Source organism: Chionomys nivalis, chromosome 1 (genome assembly GCF_950005125.1).
Source record: "Chionomys nivalis chromosome 1, mChiNiv1.1, whole genome shotgun sequence".
NCBI classification, from domain to species: Eukaryota; Metazoa; Chordata; class Mammalia; order Rodentia; family Cricetidae; genus Chionomys; species Chionomys nivalis.
In genome coordinates, this window is record NC_080086.1 from 65,901,405 (window position 1) to 65,916,746 (window position 15,342).

The following is a 15,342-nucleotide window of genomic DNA, read 5'->3' on the forward strand; positions in this document are numbered from 1 at the left end:
CCGCATCTTGTCGGTCACGGATGGGGCTATGAATAGACTCTGAGACAGGGTCACGTTTGCTAATTGAATTTCCTGGGCCCGCCAATCACTGGCAGGTACTGGGTTTGCTTTCCTTCAAATCGTATTCTTCCTGCAGAGGGGAACTTCCCTCCCTCCATATATAAGGAAGCCTAAGACCTGTGGAAATCCCACCAGCAGGTCAGGTTAGACCTGGAGTGGGGACACTGGTTATAAAGTGTCGGAGTGGACACGGGAATGACGTGACACAATGAACCTCTGCTCTGCATCTTCCTACAAAGTTCTAGGTCACCCCCTCTCCTATGAGCCCCATATAAAGCACTTAATCCTGCCATTCTTGGTGATGGGTGCAGCCATACTCCTTTGCGAGGACACACCCAAGCCCACAAGGGAAAACCATTTGTCTACAATCCTACAATACAACACACCCTGGTGTTCCTTGGAGGACAGATCCCCACATGTGCCAAATAACACAGGGCCACCTGTCTGTGGGGAGGAGCCCTCTTGAAAGCACCACTGAGCTTCCTGATGCTCCAAAGTCTCCAACCTTGGTACAGACACCCTGAGAGCTGCCTGTTCCCTGTTCTCTAAGACAGCTGGTGTGATCCAGGAGGTCTGGAACCTTCCTTCCTAGAAAAACAGACTAGGAGGAGAAAGCCAGCTGGGGCTGAAGAACCAGAGGAGTTTGTAAAGGAAGGCTTCCTGGGGAAGAGGCAGCAGCCCTAGGCCCCTCGCTAGAGTGGCCCAGAACATTCCACAGGAATTCAAAGTCTTCAACAATCCAGAAGTCCTCCCCACCCTGTGTTCCTGGCCTTTGAGGACAAGTTCATTCCGTTCCTCCTGTGATTTCCCTGCCTGGAGCTTCCTCTACCCAACTTGCTTCTCCGATATTCTTCTGATCGCTTCCATGGACCTAAGGCTAACTCCCAGACCACCCAAGACCTATCACACTGTGCTCTGGACCCTGCTGCACTCCCTGCGCAGCCTGTCCAGCTGTACACCCGTCACTCATCACAGTTCAAGGACAGTCAACATACTTCCCCAAGGCCACTGCCTTTCCTTTCCAGAGCACTGTAGGAAAACAGCCCGGGGACTGCCGTGATTGCCCATGAAGAAGCCCTTGGTAGAGACCAGGCCTGTACCCAGCTCTTCTGTTTCCTTGGTGAGTACTCTTAAACCAGGCTTTACCCCTTACCCCTACCCTTTGAGCCTCGGTTTACCCATCTGAAAAGTGAGTAAGGAACAAAATAAATACTGACTCCTGCTAAATGGAGATGTCCTCAGGAATTATTGACCCATGGACAGAGACAGCGAGTACATTACCAAGATAGGGATTTGAGGCCAGGGTATATGACTGCCTCCCTTTCTTCTGCCAAGACCAACCCCCACTTGGAGTTTCCCTACCGCATCTTGCCTCCCCCACTCCCCACATCCCTGGAACCCAAAGGATTTGTCTTGGTTGGCAGCTCTCACCTGGAAAGAAAGTGACTCAGACCTCCAGGAGAGTTGGGATGAATCAGGAAGGCAGGACTGGATATGGGCCCCCACCCCAGAGCCCAGGCCTCTCCCAGCGAGAAGAGTATGAGCCGTCCCCGGGGATCACTGGGCGAGAGGGCAATCCTGCTGAGATGTGCCCCTGGCCAGCCAGCGGGGCATCCTTGTAACCACACTCCCACATTCCAGGCCTGTCCAGACACCTTCCCAGTACTGTCTTGTCATGCAGTCCTGCTGGGAGGCCAGGCAGTCACGTGGTCCCCCATCCTCTCTGCTGAAGGTGACTGGGGTCTCTTCCTGTCCTTCTGCAGAAGCACTGGACACAGGAGAACCTGTGGAGCACAGCGGGAGGTGGGAGCACAGGCCTGCCTTTCCAACTGCGAGGCTTCATCTGTCACGTCCCACTCTCCTTTGCTGCTGTCAGTGAGACCCAAGAAACACATCCTCTGCCTGAGCTGAGGACTGTCTCCTCACACCAAACCTGCCCACCCAGCTGCTGGTTCAACTTTGGGAATGCCACTTGCTCTGAGCTGATCTCAGATCAGGCCCCAGAGGCTCTTAAAGAATCTTCTCCATCCTAGATCTCAGCATAAGGGAGCTCCATCCTTCCCGGGGCTCAAGCCACATGTTGACTTATCTCTTTCCTTCTCCTCTCTGGTTCTACCTACAAAAGGGACTCAGAATCCAACACCTCTCATGCCTCTGCTCCTTCTCTGTGGGGAGCCCTGTGGAACGCCATGGTGAACTCCCTTGTGAGTCTCTCATCCTCACTTTCCTCTCCTGTAGTCTTTCTGTTGTAGTCAGAGAGTTTTTGATAAACACAAACTTAGACCAGGTCCATTGAAAACAATCATACCCAGAAGCAGTGACTTGATTTGAGAAACATGCAAAGGCCTTGCAGGCGCCTACAGGCCAGATGTGCTCCCGCACCCAGCTCTCGGGAGTCGTGCGCCATCTCTACTCCCTACTGCCTCCCCTTCCCATCTTGCCCCTCGTCCAGGTCCTGTGCAGACGCTTCCTCTGCTCCAACTACCTGTGCTGTGAATGGAATCTGAAATGTGTCTGCAAGCTTGTTCCCTGAGTGGTAGAGCTTTTGGGGGAGACTGTGGAACCTTTAGGAAATAGGCCTAGCAGGCAGGAGTAGATCACTTTGAGAGTGGTACCCCGACCCTGGTTTCTGGTCTGCTGTGTTTCACCTCTGCCACACACTCCCACCCCTGTGCTTTCTCCATCACAGTAGACCGAACCCCCCTGAGTCAGTAAGCAAAAGCAATCCTCCCGAAAGTGGCCTCTGTTGAGTACCATGATCCCAATGAGATTAAACTAATAAATACAGGCTGAAACAAGGCTTCCCTGGCTACTCAATTTATGTGTGCGCGCACGCGCACACACACACAGAAAGAGAGAGACCCCAATCCACATTCTCTCCTTCATCTTTTTCCTATAACACATATGAACTTCTAATTAACCTTGCTTGTCTATTATGTTTACTGTTTGAAGCTTTTCCTTCTCCTGTGGATTGAGAGCTCAAGGTGGGCAGGACTTGGGTCTGTAATGACCACTCCACAGGAATCCTTTATACCTGACCCAAGGTATACACACAACAGATGGGTGAAGGAGAAAAGAGAGAAGAAGGGAGGGAGGGGAAAGGGAGGGGAACAGGAAGGGGGAAGGAGGGAGGGGAAATAAGGATGATGAAGGAAAGAGGTGGAAGAATAAAAAAGAAAGGAAGGAAGAGAAGAAAAAAGACAAAGAAAGGGAGGGAAGGAAAAGGAAGATGAGAAGAGAGAGAAGAAGAAAAAGAGATGGGGGAGAGAAGAAGGAAGAAATAAAAGGAAAGAAGACAGGAAGAGAGGGAAGAAGGAAGTATTATAATTATCATCTTTATAGTCTTAACCTTGTTAACGTGTTATTCCCTAACTGTGGTGGTTCCTTCTACTTCAGTCTCTTTATTTGCAAAATTAGCTAATAGGACTAACCGGCTTGCTGAGCTGTAATGTGGCATGCCTACACTCAGGAAATACTGGCTATTACTGTGAAATCGCCTGTATAGCCACCAGGAGGCAGGTGACCTGGTCAGGCTCTACAGAGATGCCCCTAGGAAGCTACTCCCTGGGTCCTCCTGCTCAGCGCATGAGAAGCTGCTCCCAGGCTGAGAAACAGGCTCCTGCTTCAAAGGGACTCGAGGTGGCTCTGCTGCAGAAAGGCATGAGGAAGTCAAGAGCACAGGGCTTCCAGGCAGAAGCAGCTCTAATCGTTTGTGTCATGCATGTCTTCTGGGAATCAGCCATCTTTCCAGGCCTAGGATTTGAACAAACCTTCCAGTCTGTGCTCCATGCTCCAGCCAGCAGAAGGAATATGCAAATGAACCCAAATCAGAGAAATCATTAAATCTATCCTTGAGCCAATGAGATGGCTCGGTAGGTAAAGGTGATCACTGCCCAAGCCTGAGAACCAGAGTTCAATCTCTGGGACCCACAGAAGCCCTGTGAGAGCCAAACCCAGGCCTTCACCACACCTACTGAACACATAGATTTAAAAAAAAAAAATCGTCAGCAGCTTTTGATCTTCCACAGAGGGCTTCAGAGAGGGCTTCAGGTGGGCCAAGCCTGGGCATTCCCACTCCCCTCCCCAAAGGCTGTGACAGTAGGGACCTGTCTGCTGGTTCTGGCACTGAAAGGGCAGCTGAGCTTGATGTTCCCTTCAAGAGCAAAAGATACAGGGTCTGTGAGCATCCCTGTGCCCCACTAGTTGATGTGACAGTCACTGGGTCTGTGAGCATCCCTGTGCCCCACTAGGTGGTTTAATAGTCACAGGGTCTGTGAGCATCCCTGTGCCCCACTAGTTGATGTAACAGTCACAGGGTCTGTGAATGTCCCTGTGCCCCACTAGTTGGTGTGGTCTACTGTAGCTGCTTCCAAAAAGAACAAGGTGGCTCACCACACAACATAAACGAAGTCGATAGGAAACACAGGTGTCCTGTCCTCTGGGGAGCCTGAGCCCTTATTTTGGTTGAGGGACTCCCATGATAAGCTATACCCCAGTTCTCAGAGTCTCTACCTTAGGCCAACCTGGACCTAGTCCTGGCCTACATTTGACCTTCTCCTGCCCTTTGTACTGCCCAGTTCAGGGGTGGGTCCCCCAGGCCACCCACAGGAAGTGCTCAGACTCAGGATGTCATGGCTAACTTTGGCATCTGCCCTGTTGCCCTAATAATGAGTCAGGCCTCACCGGGGAGAAAGCCTCGAGTGGCAGCAGGAGAATTCCAAATGACTTAATTGATTTAACTCATTGAAAAGAGGAAAGGAAGCCAAGCCCTTCTGAGGGCAATCTAGTGCCTGCTTGGGTCATGAGTGCTGCTGAGAGGTCCCCAGCATGTGACTGCACAGGGGCTCATCCCCCCACCCATGCCCCAGGTCCCCGTAGGAGTAGGAGGGACAGGCCCGCCTGGATCCTCATTGTCTCAGGATCACAGCAAGGCCATCACTGTGAAGCATCAGCAATGGCTTTGTGACTTAGCCCCAGAAAGCCAGGCCTGGGAAGATGCCAACCCTGGAAGCTTCCTCGACAGGAGAGGGCTGGGTCACGCAGTGCAGGAAGGACAGGAGGTGAGGCCTTCTGATGGTGCTGAATTATGGAGAGGCTTGCGCTCCAGGCCCAGAGGTCCGGAGAAGATGTGAGGAACAGCGGTGGGCAGCAGAGTCCTCTTCCCAGAAAGAAGGCCCTGCTCTACAGGGGAGAAGACCGCAACTTCAACGAGTTACCCTGCATGGAGAAAACCCAATAAGAAAGAGTGTGGACTGCCCACGACCCCTGACATAAGCCCTTATAGTCTATCCCATGCAATCCTCACAGATCTCTAAGTCATGTCACTAATCCCATTTTACAGGAGAGGAAACTGAGCTCCAGAGAGGTCAAGACCAGCCGGCACATAGTCAGTAGTGAAGTTCAACTGTGGATCCAAGTGTGCGGAAACCCAGCGTTCAAGCGTTGATTGAACAGTCTTCAGCAACTCCATGCTCGTGATTGACACAAACCCTGCTTGGATGAACGCAGCAGCCTGATGGGCATAATGTGTTCTTAAGATGCCAGGTCTATGCTGGGCATGGTGGTACATGCTTTTAATCCCGGAACCCAAGAAGCAGAGGAAAATGGATTTCTGTAGTGAGTCCAAGGGGGCCAGGCACGGTTACATGGTGAGACCCTGTCTCACAATGAATGAAATAAACCTGCTCTAAATCAGCCCATAACTGCTCCCAGAAAGCTCCTTGGCTAATGGCAAGGGTTAGAGGGTCCCTATAAGAGAACTACAGACAGAGGAACAAGAGAAAGGAGGTGCTACCGTGGATATCATTGAGAAGTGGACCAGAAGGAGAGGACCAAGAGAGCTCCCCCCCCCCCATCACATCTCCTCAGACTATGGCCAGAGGCAAGATAGGCAGGCCCCCTCCCTGGAGGGAAGGGACAGGTACAATGAGGCACACATCCCAGAAGCCCCCTGAGCACATCTGCTTCTATGACGTGGGTTCATCCGTGCTAAGACCTTGCCCAGCCACTGAAACTCTGTCTGAGGCAGTCAGTTCATAGCCAGGTCAGAGGTTAGTCAAAGGTCAGGGTCCACCGGTCAGTTAGGGCCTAGTTTGAGGTCTCAGCTAGAGGTCAGGATTAGTGGTTCATCTGGTGCTCAGCCTCTAAGCAGTGGGCTGCATGATGGAGGGCCTTGGAGGTTCCATGCCCCGGGCCTAGATGAAGAGTCTGGAGTGAGTCATTAGGGTGACCCTTGGAGTGACCCCCGGAGTCTGGTCGCCTGTGGGTCACCTGCTAGAGATCTGGTATAAGGTGAGGCTGGAAGGCTGCAGGGGTGGGCAGAAGCCTGAGCCCAGCCCTGTCGACTCCTTACCCGTCATTCTTCCTAGTTGAGGTCATTCCATGGGCCCAGCCACCCCAGGCCTGGGAGGGGAGCAGAGATACTTCTGCACCTCCCCCTGCAAACCTATGAGTCACAGTCTCCAGGACTGCAGCTACTGGGTTTCAGAAGATGGGGTACCCCACCACACTGCTGCCAGGCTAATCGCTTAGTGGGCTGATCATACTGAACCTTAAGCAGATACTGGGCATAATTTACATCTCCCCCTCTTTCTTCATTCCTTTCTTTCTATTTTTAGGGACAGAGTTTCTTGTATCCCAGGCTATCCTTGAACTTGCTATATAGTAGAGGGTGGCCTTGAACTTCTGACCCTCCTGAGTGTTGGGATTACAGGTATGCACAGTCACGCCTGGTTTATTTGCTTCTGGGCTCACGCCAGGATCTTCAAGAAGTCTAGGCAGACACCCTACGTGCTGGGCTACAGCCCCAGCCCAAAGTGTTTCTTTGAATCCAATGATGTTACTCTCTGCCTTGCAGATAAGGACACTGAGGCACAGCTCTGGTCCTTAAAACCCAGGTGGCTAACCTCATTCTTAGTCACCATTGCTTGTAAGAAAGAGATCAACACAAACCCACCCCGTTCACGAAGGCGATGGAGTGCCAAGAGTTGCCACATGCCCCCACCACCCACTTCCTTCTAGAAGAGGTTTGAAGCTGGGCCTAGGTGAATGAGGGAACAGAGTGGTCAGTATCCTCGTCCAGTCACCCCCAGGCAGCTTCGACAGAATCACTACGTTTCTTTTTAACTGTTGCTGTAGTTAATTTTGTTTGTGCATGTGCACACAGCGCAGGGAGGTCAGAGGACAATGGCTGGAGTTGGTCCTCTCCTTCCACCATGTTGGTCTCAGGGATGGAAATCAGGTTCATCAGCCTTGGCAGACACCTTTCTTTACCCACTGAGCCATCTCTTCATCTGCCTCACTGCTACTGTCCCTCATTGGTTTTTGATACCATCGTTTCTATTGCTTCCTTTCTGTGGTCCAGGGCCTTTGGCAAGGCAGCTTGCTCTGAGAGAGGTACCCTACAGCCTTTTCTGGCCTCCCAGGAGCATGGGTGAGAACACCAGAAGTGACAGATGCTCCCATGATGTAGAGTCTGTGTGATAGCTATGGACCTAGGGGCAGCCTACAAGAAACGGGTTCCTGAGGGTGGTAGACACAGGCGAAGTATTTGAGACACCAGCGCATTGCATTGGACCTACAACTTCCCATTGCTGGGCTCTTCCAATTTTGTCCTGATTGTCATTGTCCCAGGCACTCAGAGATGTCCGTGGAACTAATTCTACCATTGCGGCATGCTCTGAGGAGGCATGACAGTGGCCCTCTTTGTCTGGCTTACTTCTCAAATATGGTAGAGCCACACTTCTCCAGCCCCTCTGGCTGCAGATCTGAGTAGGCCCCAGCTGCTGACCCTCTCAGGCCCAACCCCTTTTGCTAAGGTATAGAGATTCACCACCTTTGCTATCGTACAATGGAATTCAAGTGTAACATACTAGAAAACATCAACACAACACTTCAGCTGATATAAAGGAGGCACGCGCAGAGAAGCAGTTTTCCCTGGAGCCTAGGTTCCAGCTTTGGAGGGTCAGCAGGGTCACACCCACGTAGAGAGCCCGTGCTCCCGCCCTAGAGGACTGTGGTTGCTGCTGCTGGGACTGTACTCTCCATGAAGGTTTCCGAAAACTTCACAAGTGGTGGGTGGCTCCCAGCCAAGCGCCAAAGAAACCACGGAGTATTTTCCTTCAATTTACCTGGTAATCTTAGGCAAGAATGAATCTATAAAATAAAGTTAGAGCTTGGGATTGGATAATAAAAAGCAGGTTTTTCACCTCTCCAATTGACTGGTGTGACTGCAGGGGTCAGGGAAGGGACAAACTCTGCTCCCACCAGCTGCCACTGCACTCTGCAGTCCCAGGTCACCACTGACATCGAAAGTGAGAGCCAGGGTATGGAGGCTTATGACAGGATCTTTCTTTCCTGGCCTCATTGTCAATCATTCTTGTTCAGGGGGACCTGGGGACTTAGGGAAAGTCTGCTGATATCTGGTCATTTTATCACTTGCCATCCTGGGGGCAGCACAAACTGCTGCCATAGATAAAGGGGAGTTGGAAGCTCTGAGTCCTAGATCCGCAAGCACCCTGCTTGGTGGCTCTGTGATCTGATAAGCCCATTTTGTTCAGGCTGCTCTGAGGTTGCCCCCATGGCTTCTCATTGTCATGGGTGTCCAGATGGAGGAAAAAACTGTGTTTCCATTTGCAGAGCTGGGAACTGAACCCAGAGTCTGGTGCATGCTAAGTGGGGGCTCTACCACTGAGCCATCTCCAAGAACTGACTGCAGACATTCCAGATGCTTTGGAACGCAGAGGTCTCCTCATTTCTGCTGGGTGCTGCTCTCTCGATATGTCCAGAAAAATGAAAGAAGCCAGTCACCCCCTAGTTTAGCTTCCTGGGAAGTGGGGAGTCTCTGGAACCCATGGGGTACACAGGCTCAGGAAAAGCAGACCTTTTGGAGATGAGATGGGTTCTGCGCAGGTGACAGACTGGTTGGTCCTAGAGTGCCGAGGGACTGTCCCCTCCCCAGCTCCTCCTCTGACTCAAGAGGACGGGATTAATGCTACATTCCTCACCCCTGTCATCCTTTATGCTGTTAAGTGCTTTATAGGCTCCAATTTGCCAAACGCCCCACCCGATGGTGCCTACCCAACAGCCAGGGCTTCTGAGGGTGACCCAGAGACAAGACCAAGCTTCCCTGTCCCCAGCTTGGAAGCCTCCTCGGGGAAGCCCCTGCTCAACCTCCAAGGGTGGAAGCTCCTGGAACCCGTAGCCTGGAGAACACAGTATGCAACCACTCAGGGCACAGACCATGAAATAGATTCCTGTATTCCACCACAAGACATGAGAAGCCACTGGAGGGTTAGGTAATGTGACTACTTCCAGTCTTCCTCTCCCTGGTCCCTGGTCACATGCACAAGAACCTCACCCCACAGGCCTCCACTGTGCTCAGAGGCAGTAGCCTTGAGTTTGGTCTTCAAAAGACTGAAATCTGTGCAGCTGCTTTGTGGATGCAGACAATGCCTGCCTATAACCTTTGGATTTTCAGCCCTCAGAGGAGGAAGCTGGCAGTACACTATGGTGACTTATTTCTTGGTAAATCATTTTGCAACCCAATCATTCCATGTTGAAGAAATTGCTGTGGCTCTCTAACTGCCAAGAGTGAGAGTCCAAGTCCACCAGCTAGGCCCAAGTGGCCTCTCACCTTTTTCTCCTTTGTGTTTAAGAATCACCACTAAGGTCTATATGAGCTGATTTCTTGGGACTCTGATGTCCCCTCTTTGATACTATCTTCCTTGAGATAGACACCTAATCCCTCGCCATCACACAGTTGATCTACAGATCCCAGAAGTCCTTACCAGTTGCTTCTTCTATAGCAAACTCATCTTCAAGAGAGCAGGTCAGGGCTGGAGCTGAGCTGGCAGAGCGCTTGCCTCCCACGGGGCCCTGGGTTGTCCCCCAGTGCAGCACAGCACAGCTGTGGAGGGGCACACCTGGAGTCCTAGCACTTGTGAAGTGTAGGACGGGAGTTCAGAGCCATTCTCGGCTACACAGTGAGCTCTGTGACCTTGTCTCGGAGAGCTGAGTGCGAGCTGCATCCTTAGTTGTTCTCTCTACTATTCCATCTTTCTCAGCTCTGAAAAAGTGGAAAGGGGGGGCCCAGATCCCCTCTTCTGTAAACCCTCAGAGGACAGGTATTTGTCTTACTCATACATTCCCAGCACTGAACATTATGTTGGTCCCTGCCTAGTTAGAGCACATGGTTTTTAAATTGCTGGAGCTCCAAGGAATGATTCAGTGATGAGATTTTCTATAGGGAGATAATTGGGTGAGGGATACTAAGGAAGAGCCATTCGCACAGCCTGAAGGTCAGAACCTTTTCTGGCCTTCAGTTTGAACCCCAACATCTGTCTCTGAGTTTTTATTAATCGTGCTTTCCTCAGGATCACCAGTGAGAATCTGTGCTGGGTCTTCGTCGTGAAAGAATTCGGAAGGAGATCCGCTTTGGGATGGTGGAGGGGGGTGGTCTGCAAGCAATGTAAGCTACAGGAGTGGGGCTGGGCATGGAAGCTGGAGAGCAGGCAGGATGGAGATGTACTGACACCATATGACAGTAACTGGGTAGAGGAAAGATGAAGATGGGAGAGAGAAGAGGCCGGAAGAGTAGGCAAACAAAAGAAGAGAGAGAAAGGTGGGGGAAGAGGAAGAAGGAGGAAGATGGAGAGGAAGGGGGAAGTAGGAGGAAGATGAGCAATAGGAGAGAAGTAGGAGGGAAAGGAAGATGAGGAAGAAGAAGAAGATACGAGAGGAAGAGGAGGCAATGGAAGACAAAAAGAGAACAGGAGAAAGAAGGGAGGAAGATGGAGTGTAGGAAGAAGAAAGGATGAGAAAGAAGGGAAGATGATGATAAAAGAAAGACAGGAAGAGAAAAGAAGGAAGAAGAGAAAAGGAGAAGAGGGGAAAGGAGAAGAAAGGGAAGAAGGGAAGAGGAGGGGAGAGGCTATAAGGGGAGAGAAGGGGAGGGGAAAGAGAGGGGATCCAACTGAAGGAGCAAATGTGGTCCCTCCCTCTCCAGGCCGCCTTGGAAGCAGCTGGGTTCAGCATCTGCGCAGCACCCCTGAAACTGCTGCGTGTCCAGGCATGAGTGAAGCCTAAGAGGAAGACAGCCAAACTGGAAGGCAGCCCAAGAGCCATTGCCAGGAGGTGTGCACCCAGAAAAGTCGCACTGATACGGATGCATCATTGGCTCTGTGGTCCCCCCTGTCACACTCCCTCCACCCTGCACCTAGCTGGCTGAGCTGGGCAGGATGCTAAGTCCTTCAGTGACTTGCTGGGGACATGGCAAGGGAGTGGCCCAGCTGAGACCATGGTGGCTGGGGGGATCAGGAACCAAAGGAACACTGGGATTAAAGTTTCACTTACCTGCCTCGAAAGTGCCCAGGTATTGTGTGGGCCAGGATTCCAGGGTGCTGAGTAAGGCAGCAATCCCAGCACGGATAAGGGAGAAAACACTGGCCTCTGGTTGTGGGGATAGCCAAGGGGACAGGGAGCCCAGCTACCTCTTGCAGGTGATGGCAGCCTCACCACTGCTGCCTCCTATGATGTGGTCCCTTCCTCATAGCCTAGGCTATTGCTCATTGCCTGAGTGCCTAGCTAATAAGAATAGAAGAGAGACCACCCAGGAGAGGCAGAGGCAGGATAGTGAGTTGAAGGCTAGCCTGGGCTAATAGTGAGGGTTTTTTTTCCCCCAATCCCCATCAAAATAATGGCAATTATTTTGGGGTGAGGAGCTAGCTGGAGACTTAGGAGAAAAAGACTTCTATATGTGTGTGAGTGGAGGGATAAAAGAGAGGGCCATCCAACTGGAAGAGACCAAGAAAGACAGGTAAGGCCTAGAGGAGGCCAGCTGGCTAAACTTTGGTCTGTTTTCTGCATGTAAGTGACAAAGAAATAAATGAGATCTAATCAGAAACCAGTGTGTGCTGATAAACCTGAACTCCAATGACAGAACGAACCTCAAATGTGGCCTCACACTAAACTTTAACCCTGGCTCAGACTCACTGCTAAACCTGTCCTCAGACTCATCCCTAATCCCAACTACTCTGGCTACACTGAGCCTAACCTTGGCAGCTGGCTAGCTGCCAAACTGAAAAGGTCTAGGGAGAGATCGTACAGATATTTCTAGAATAATCACACAGCTGGCAGACTCCCTAGGGTGGCAATGCGATGGTTGGAAGTGGTTGCGTAGCCAGGAAACGCCCCTGTTTCTCCAGCACTGCTCCAAACCCCTTCCCAGGTAGGTGGGTTCTCGCTGCCATCTCCTCTCTTTCCCAGCCAGATGGGTTTTCCCACTTTTCCAAGGCTCTGGAGTCTTGTCCAACTCATGGCCCTTTGGTATGATTTGAATCTGACCAATCTCCCCCAAATTCCATGCAGGCAGAGGAGGTGCCGAAGTGTGGTGTCTTTATAAGATGAGGCCTGGGAGAAGCTGGTGGGACATGGGACATGTAGGTCAGAAGCGGACCAAAGCTGTCTCAAGGAGCTGTGCCATGCCTCCTGTGTCTGCGTCAGTTATGACAAGAATGGGCTGTGATGAATGAGACCACCTTAGCCCTTGGCTCTTCCTCAAGCAGACGTGCGTCTGTCTGTCACAAAAGCGTGTCTGTCTGTCACAAAAGCGTGGTGTTGTCACAGCACATAGTCCAACAATCTTTACCTCTATATCTGTTACCCAAGAGCAGTTACTGTGTTATCACAACACTAGGACTCCTACTGCAGGTTCCCGAGCCCAGCCTCACCCACCAAGACTAAGCATTGCCTCCTGCTCCATCTAGAAGGTTCTATCCTTCCCCAGAACACCTATCATGATGTGAATTAATCTGCCTAGCAATCTAGAACCTTCTTCCGCAGTCTTCTTTTTTTTTTAAATATTTTTTTTTTAAAAAAATCTTTTATTTCTTGACAACTATCAGGATCAAGTCTATGGGTATGTCTTATCTAGCTTCTAGCTTTTCAAACCTATAGTTTCAGAATGCATACAGGAAATTGAGCACTTCAATAAACAGAAATGACAATAGCTAACCAAACAAAGATTATATGGTGGGATTTTTTTCCTTTCACTTTCAGTCCCCCCCCCCATTTGATTAGTTCTTTGGGAATGCAATACAATGAATTTTGATGGTATTCCCCTCCTCCCCCCCTCCTCCCACACCCACATACCCCCAACTTCCTCTGCTGCATCCTCCTTTTTTCTTTAACTCACCAAACACAGTCCAGACATACCAGGCAGCTGTGCACATGACCTCACCTCACAGCAGTGGGGCAGCGTGCACTAGACCTGTGCATGCTCAGGCCAGGCAATCCCAGCATGCAGCGGGAGGTGCACAGAGGGAGGTGCACACAGTCCAGCTCCAGCCCCTGGGAAAGGAGAGTCTGGTTTCTGTTGTCTTCAGAAACTGTACCTCTGGTTTGCAGAGGGGCTGCGTATGTAACACAGCATACACCATCTCCTCAGATAGGAATTTTACCTCATCAACGATACTGCAATGAACATCTTTGCATTTTCAAAAGCAAAACACTTCCTCAAGCCAGAACAATGTGCTAAACATAATCTTAGCAGTGCTGAAGAGTCGAACCCAGAGCCTCACTCATGATTGGGAGTAAATGCCCTCCCATCAAACCACATCTCCAACCCCTCTAAATAGTTCAAAAGTCAAGAGAAACACTGGGGTCATGGCTCAGTCAGTACAGTGGTTGCCATACCAGCGTGAGGATCCATGCTTCAAATCCCCACACCCATGCAGAAGGCCTGGGGCTGTGGTAACCACCTGCAACCCTAGAGAGGTAGAGACATGGGGATCCCTGGAGCTCACTGGCCAGCCAGTCTAGTGAAATTGATGAGCTCCTGAGAGACCCTTGAACAACAACAACAACAACAAAATGGAGAACAATAGAGAAAGACATCTCACTTTGATCTCTGGCCCCCATACACAAACACACACACACACGTCAAGTCAAGCCAAAAATCTAGTGATGGCTGCCCCTGCTCCTTGTGATCTTTAACCCCAGCACTCTGGAGCCAGAGGATAGCAGATCTTTGAGTTCAAGGCCAAACTGGTCTACATAGTGAGTTCCAGGCCTGTCAGGCTGGCACAGTGAGACACTAACCTAAAAACACAGCAATCACAAAATCTGATGGAAAGTTACTGCCCTTCTTCATCAGCCCCCACCCCATTCCAGAACATCTGCGATCTTTAAGATGATTTTTTTCTGGCAATTAGCTGCACACATCTCAACAGTTTGTGTATGTTCTGTTTTCTAGATGTATCCAATTTAAGAATTTTTACTTTCTGCTCTGGCAGTAACATCTCCGACCATTGCCCCCTGCAAATCTTCTATCAGACTTGAGTCAGTGTCGCCAGATATAAGCAAGTCAGAGAGTATGATGGGACCAGCTTCTCTCCCAGCAGTTTCTAGTCTCTCCTGCTGTCCTCGCCTCTCGTGTATGATTTGCCTAGCTTCGCCAATACACTTACGAATTCTTGCCCAAACTCATAGAAGAACCACAGCCCCTCTGAGGGAGCTTGCATCTCAAGGCACCTCTGTTTTTACGAGGCTGTCCCCATAGACCGGTCCACACAGCTGTGTGCCTGCTGCTCCTGTCTGAACTTTGGCTTCAGTGTGTCATTCCCAGGTTCCTTCAGCATCTTGTGAGCTCGCATCACTTTTGTCCCATGTGGGGCTCTGTGAACTCTTCCTGGGAATGAACTCTTCCTGGTAAGTCGTGAGCAAATGTCTGTTCACTAAGGAGGGATCATCCTTCCCTCATTCAGATTCATAACTTAGGCCTGGTATTTTCTGTGCTGGCTTTCCAATAACATCAGCTATGAAACCTAAAAATAAAAGAGTATCAGCTCAGAATATGACTGTACTGATCTACAGTAAGTCGGGTATAGAGTATGTGTTATAGTAGGCCAGGGTTTTTCACCCTTCCTAATGCTGTGACCCTTTAATTTAATTCCTCATATTATGGTGACTCCCAACACTAAAATTCTTTCCATTGCTACTTCATAATTGTAATTTTGCTACTGTTATAAATCATAATGCAAGTGTGCTCTTTAATGGTCTTAGGCAACCCCTGTAAAAGGGACGTTTGACTTCAAAGTGGTCATGACCCAGAGACTGAGATCCATTGTACTAGAGCCAGAAACTTCTGGTTGTTAGGCAAGTTGGCCAGTTCCAGGAGGGACTGACAGACAGACACCCGAGATAGGACATAAAGAACAAAGGGTGAGCTACACCAAGGCCTGGGACAGGGTGCAGAGATAACAGTGGCAGTTGGCTGTTGGTCAA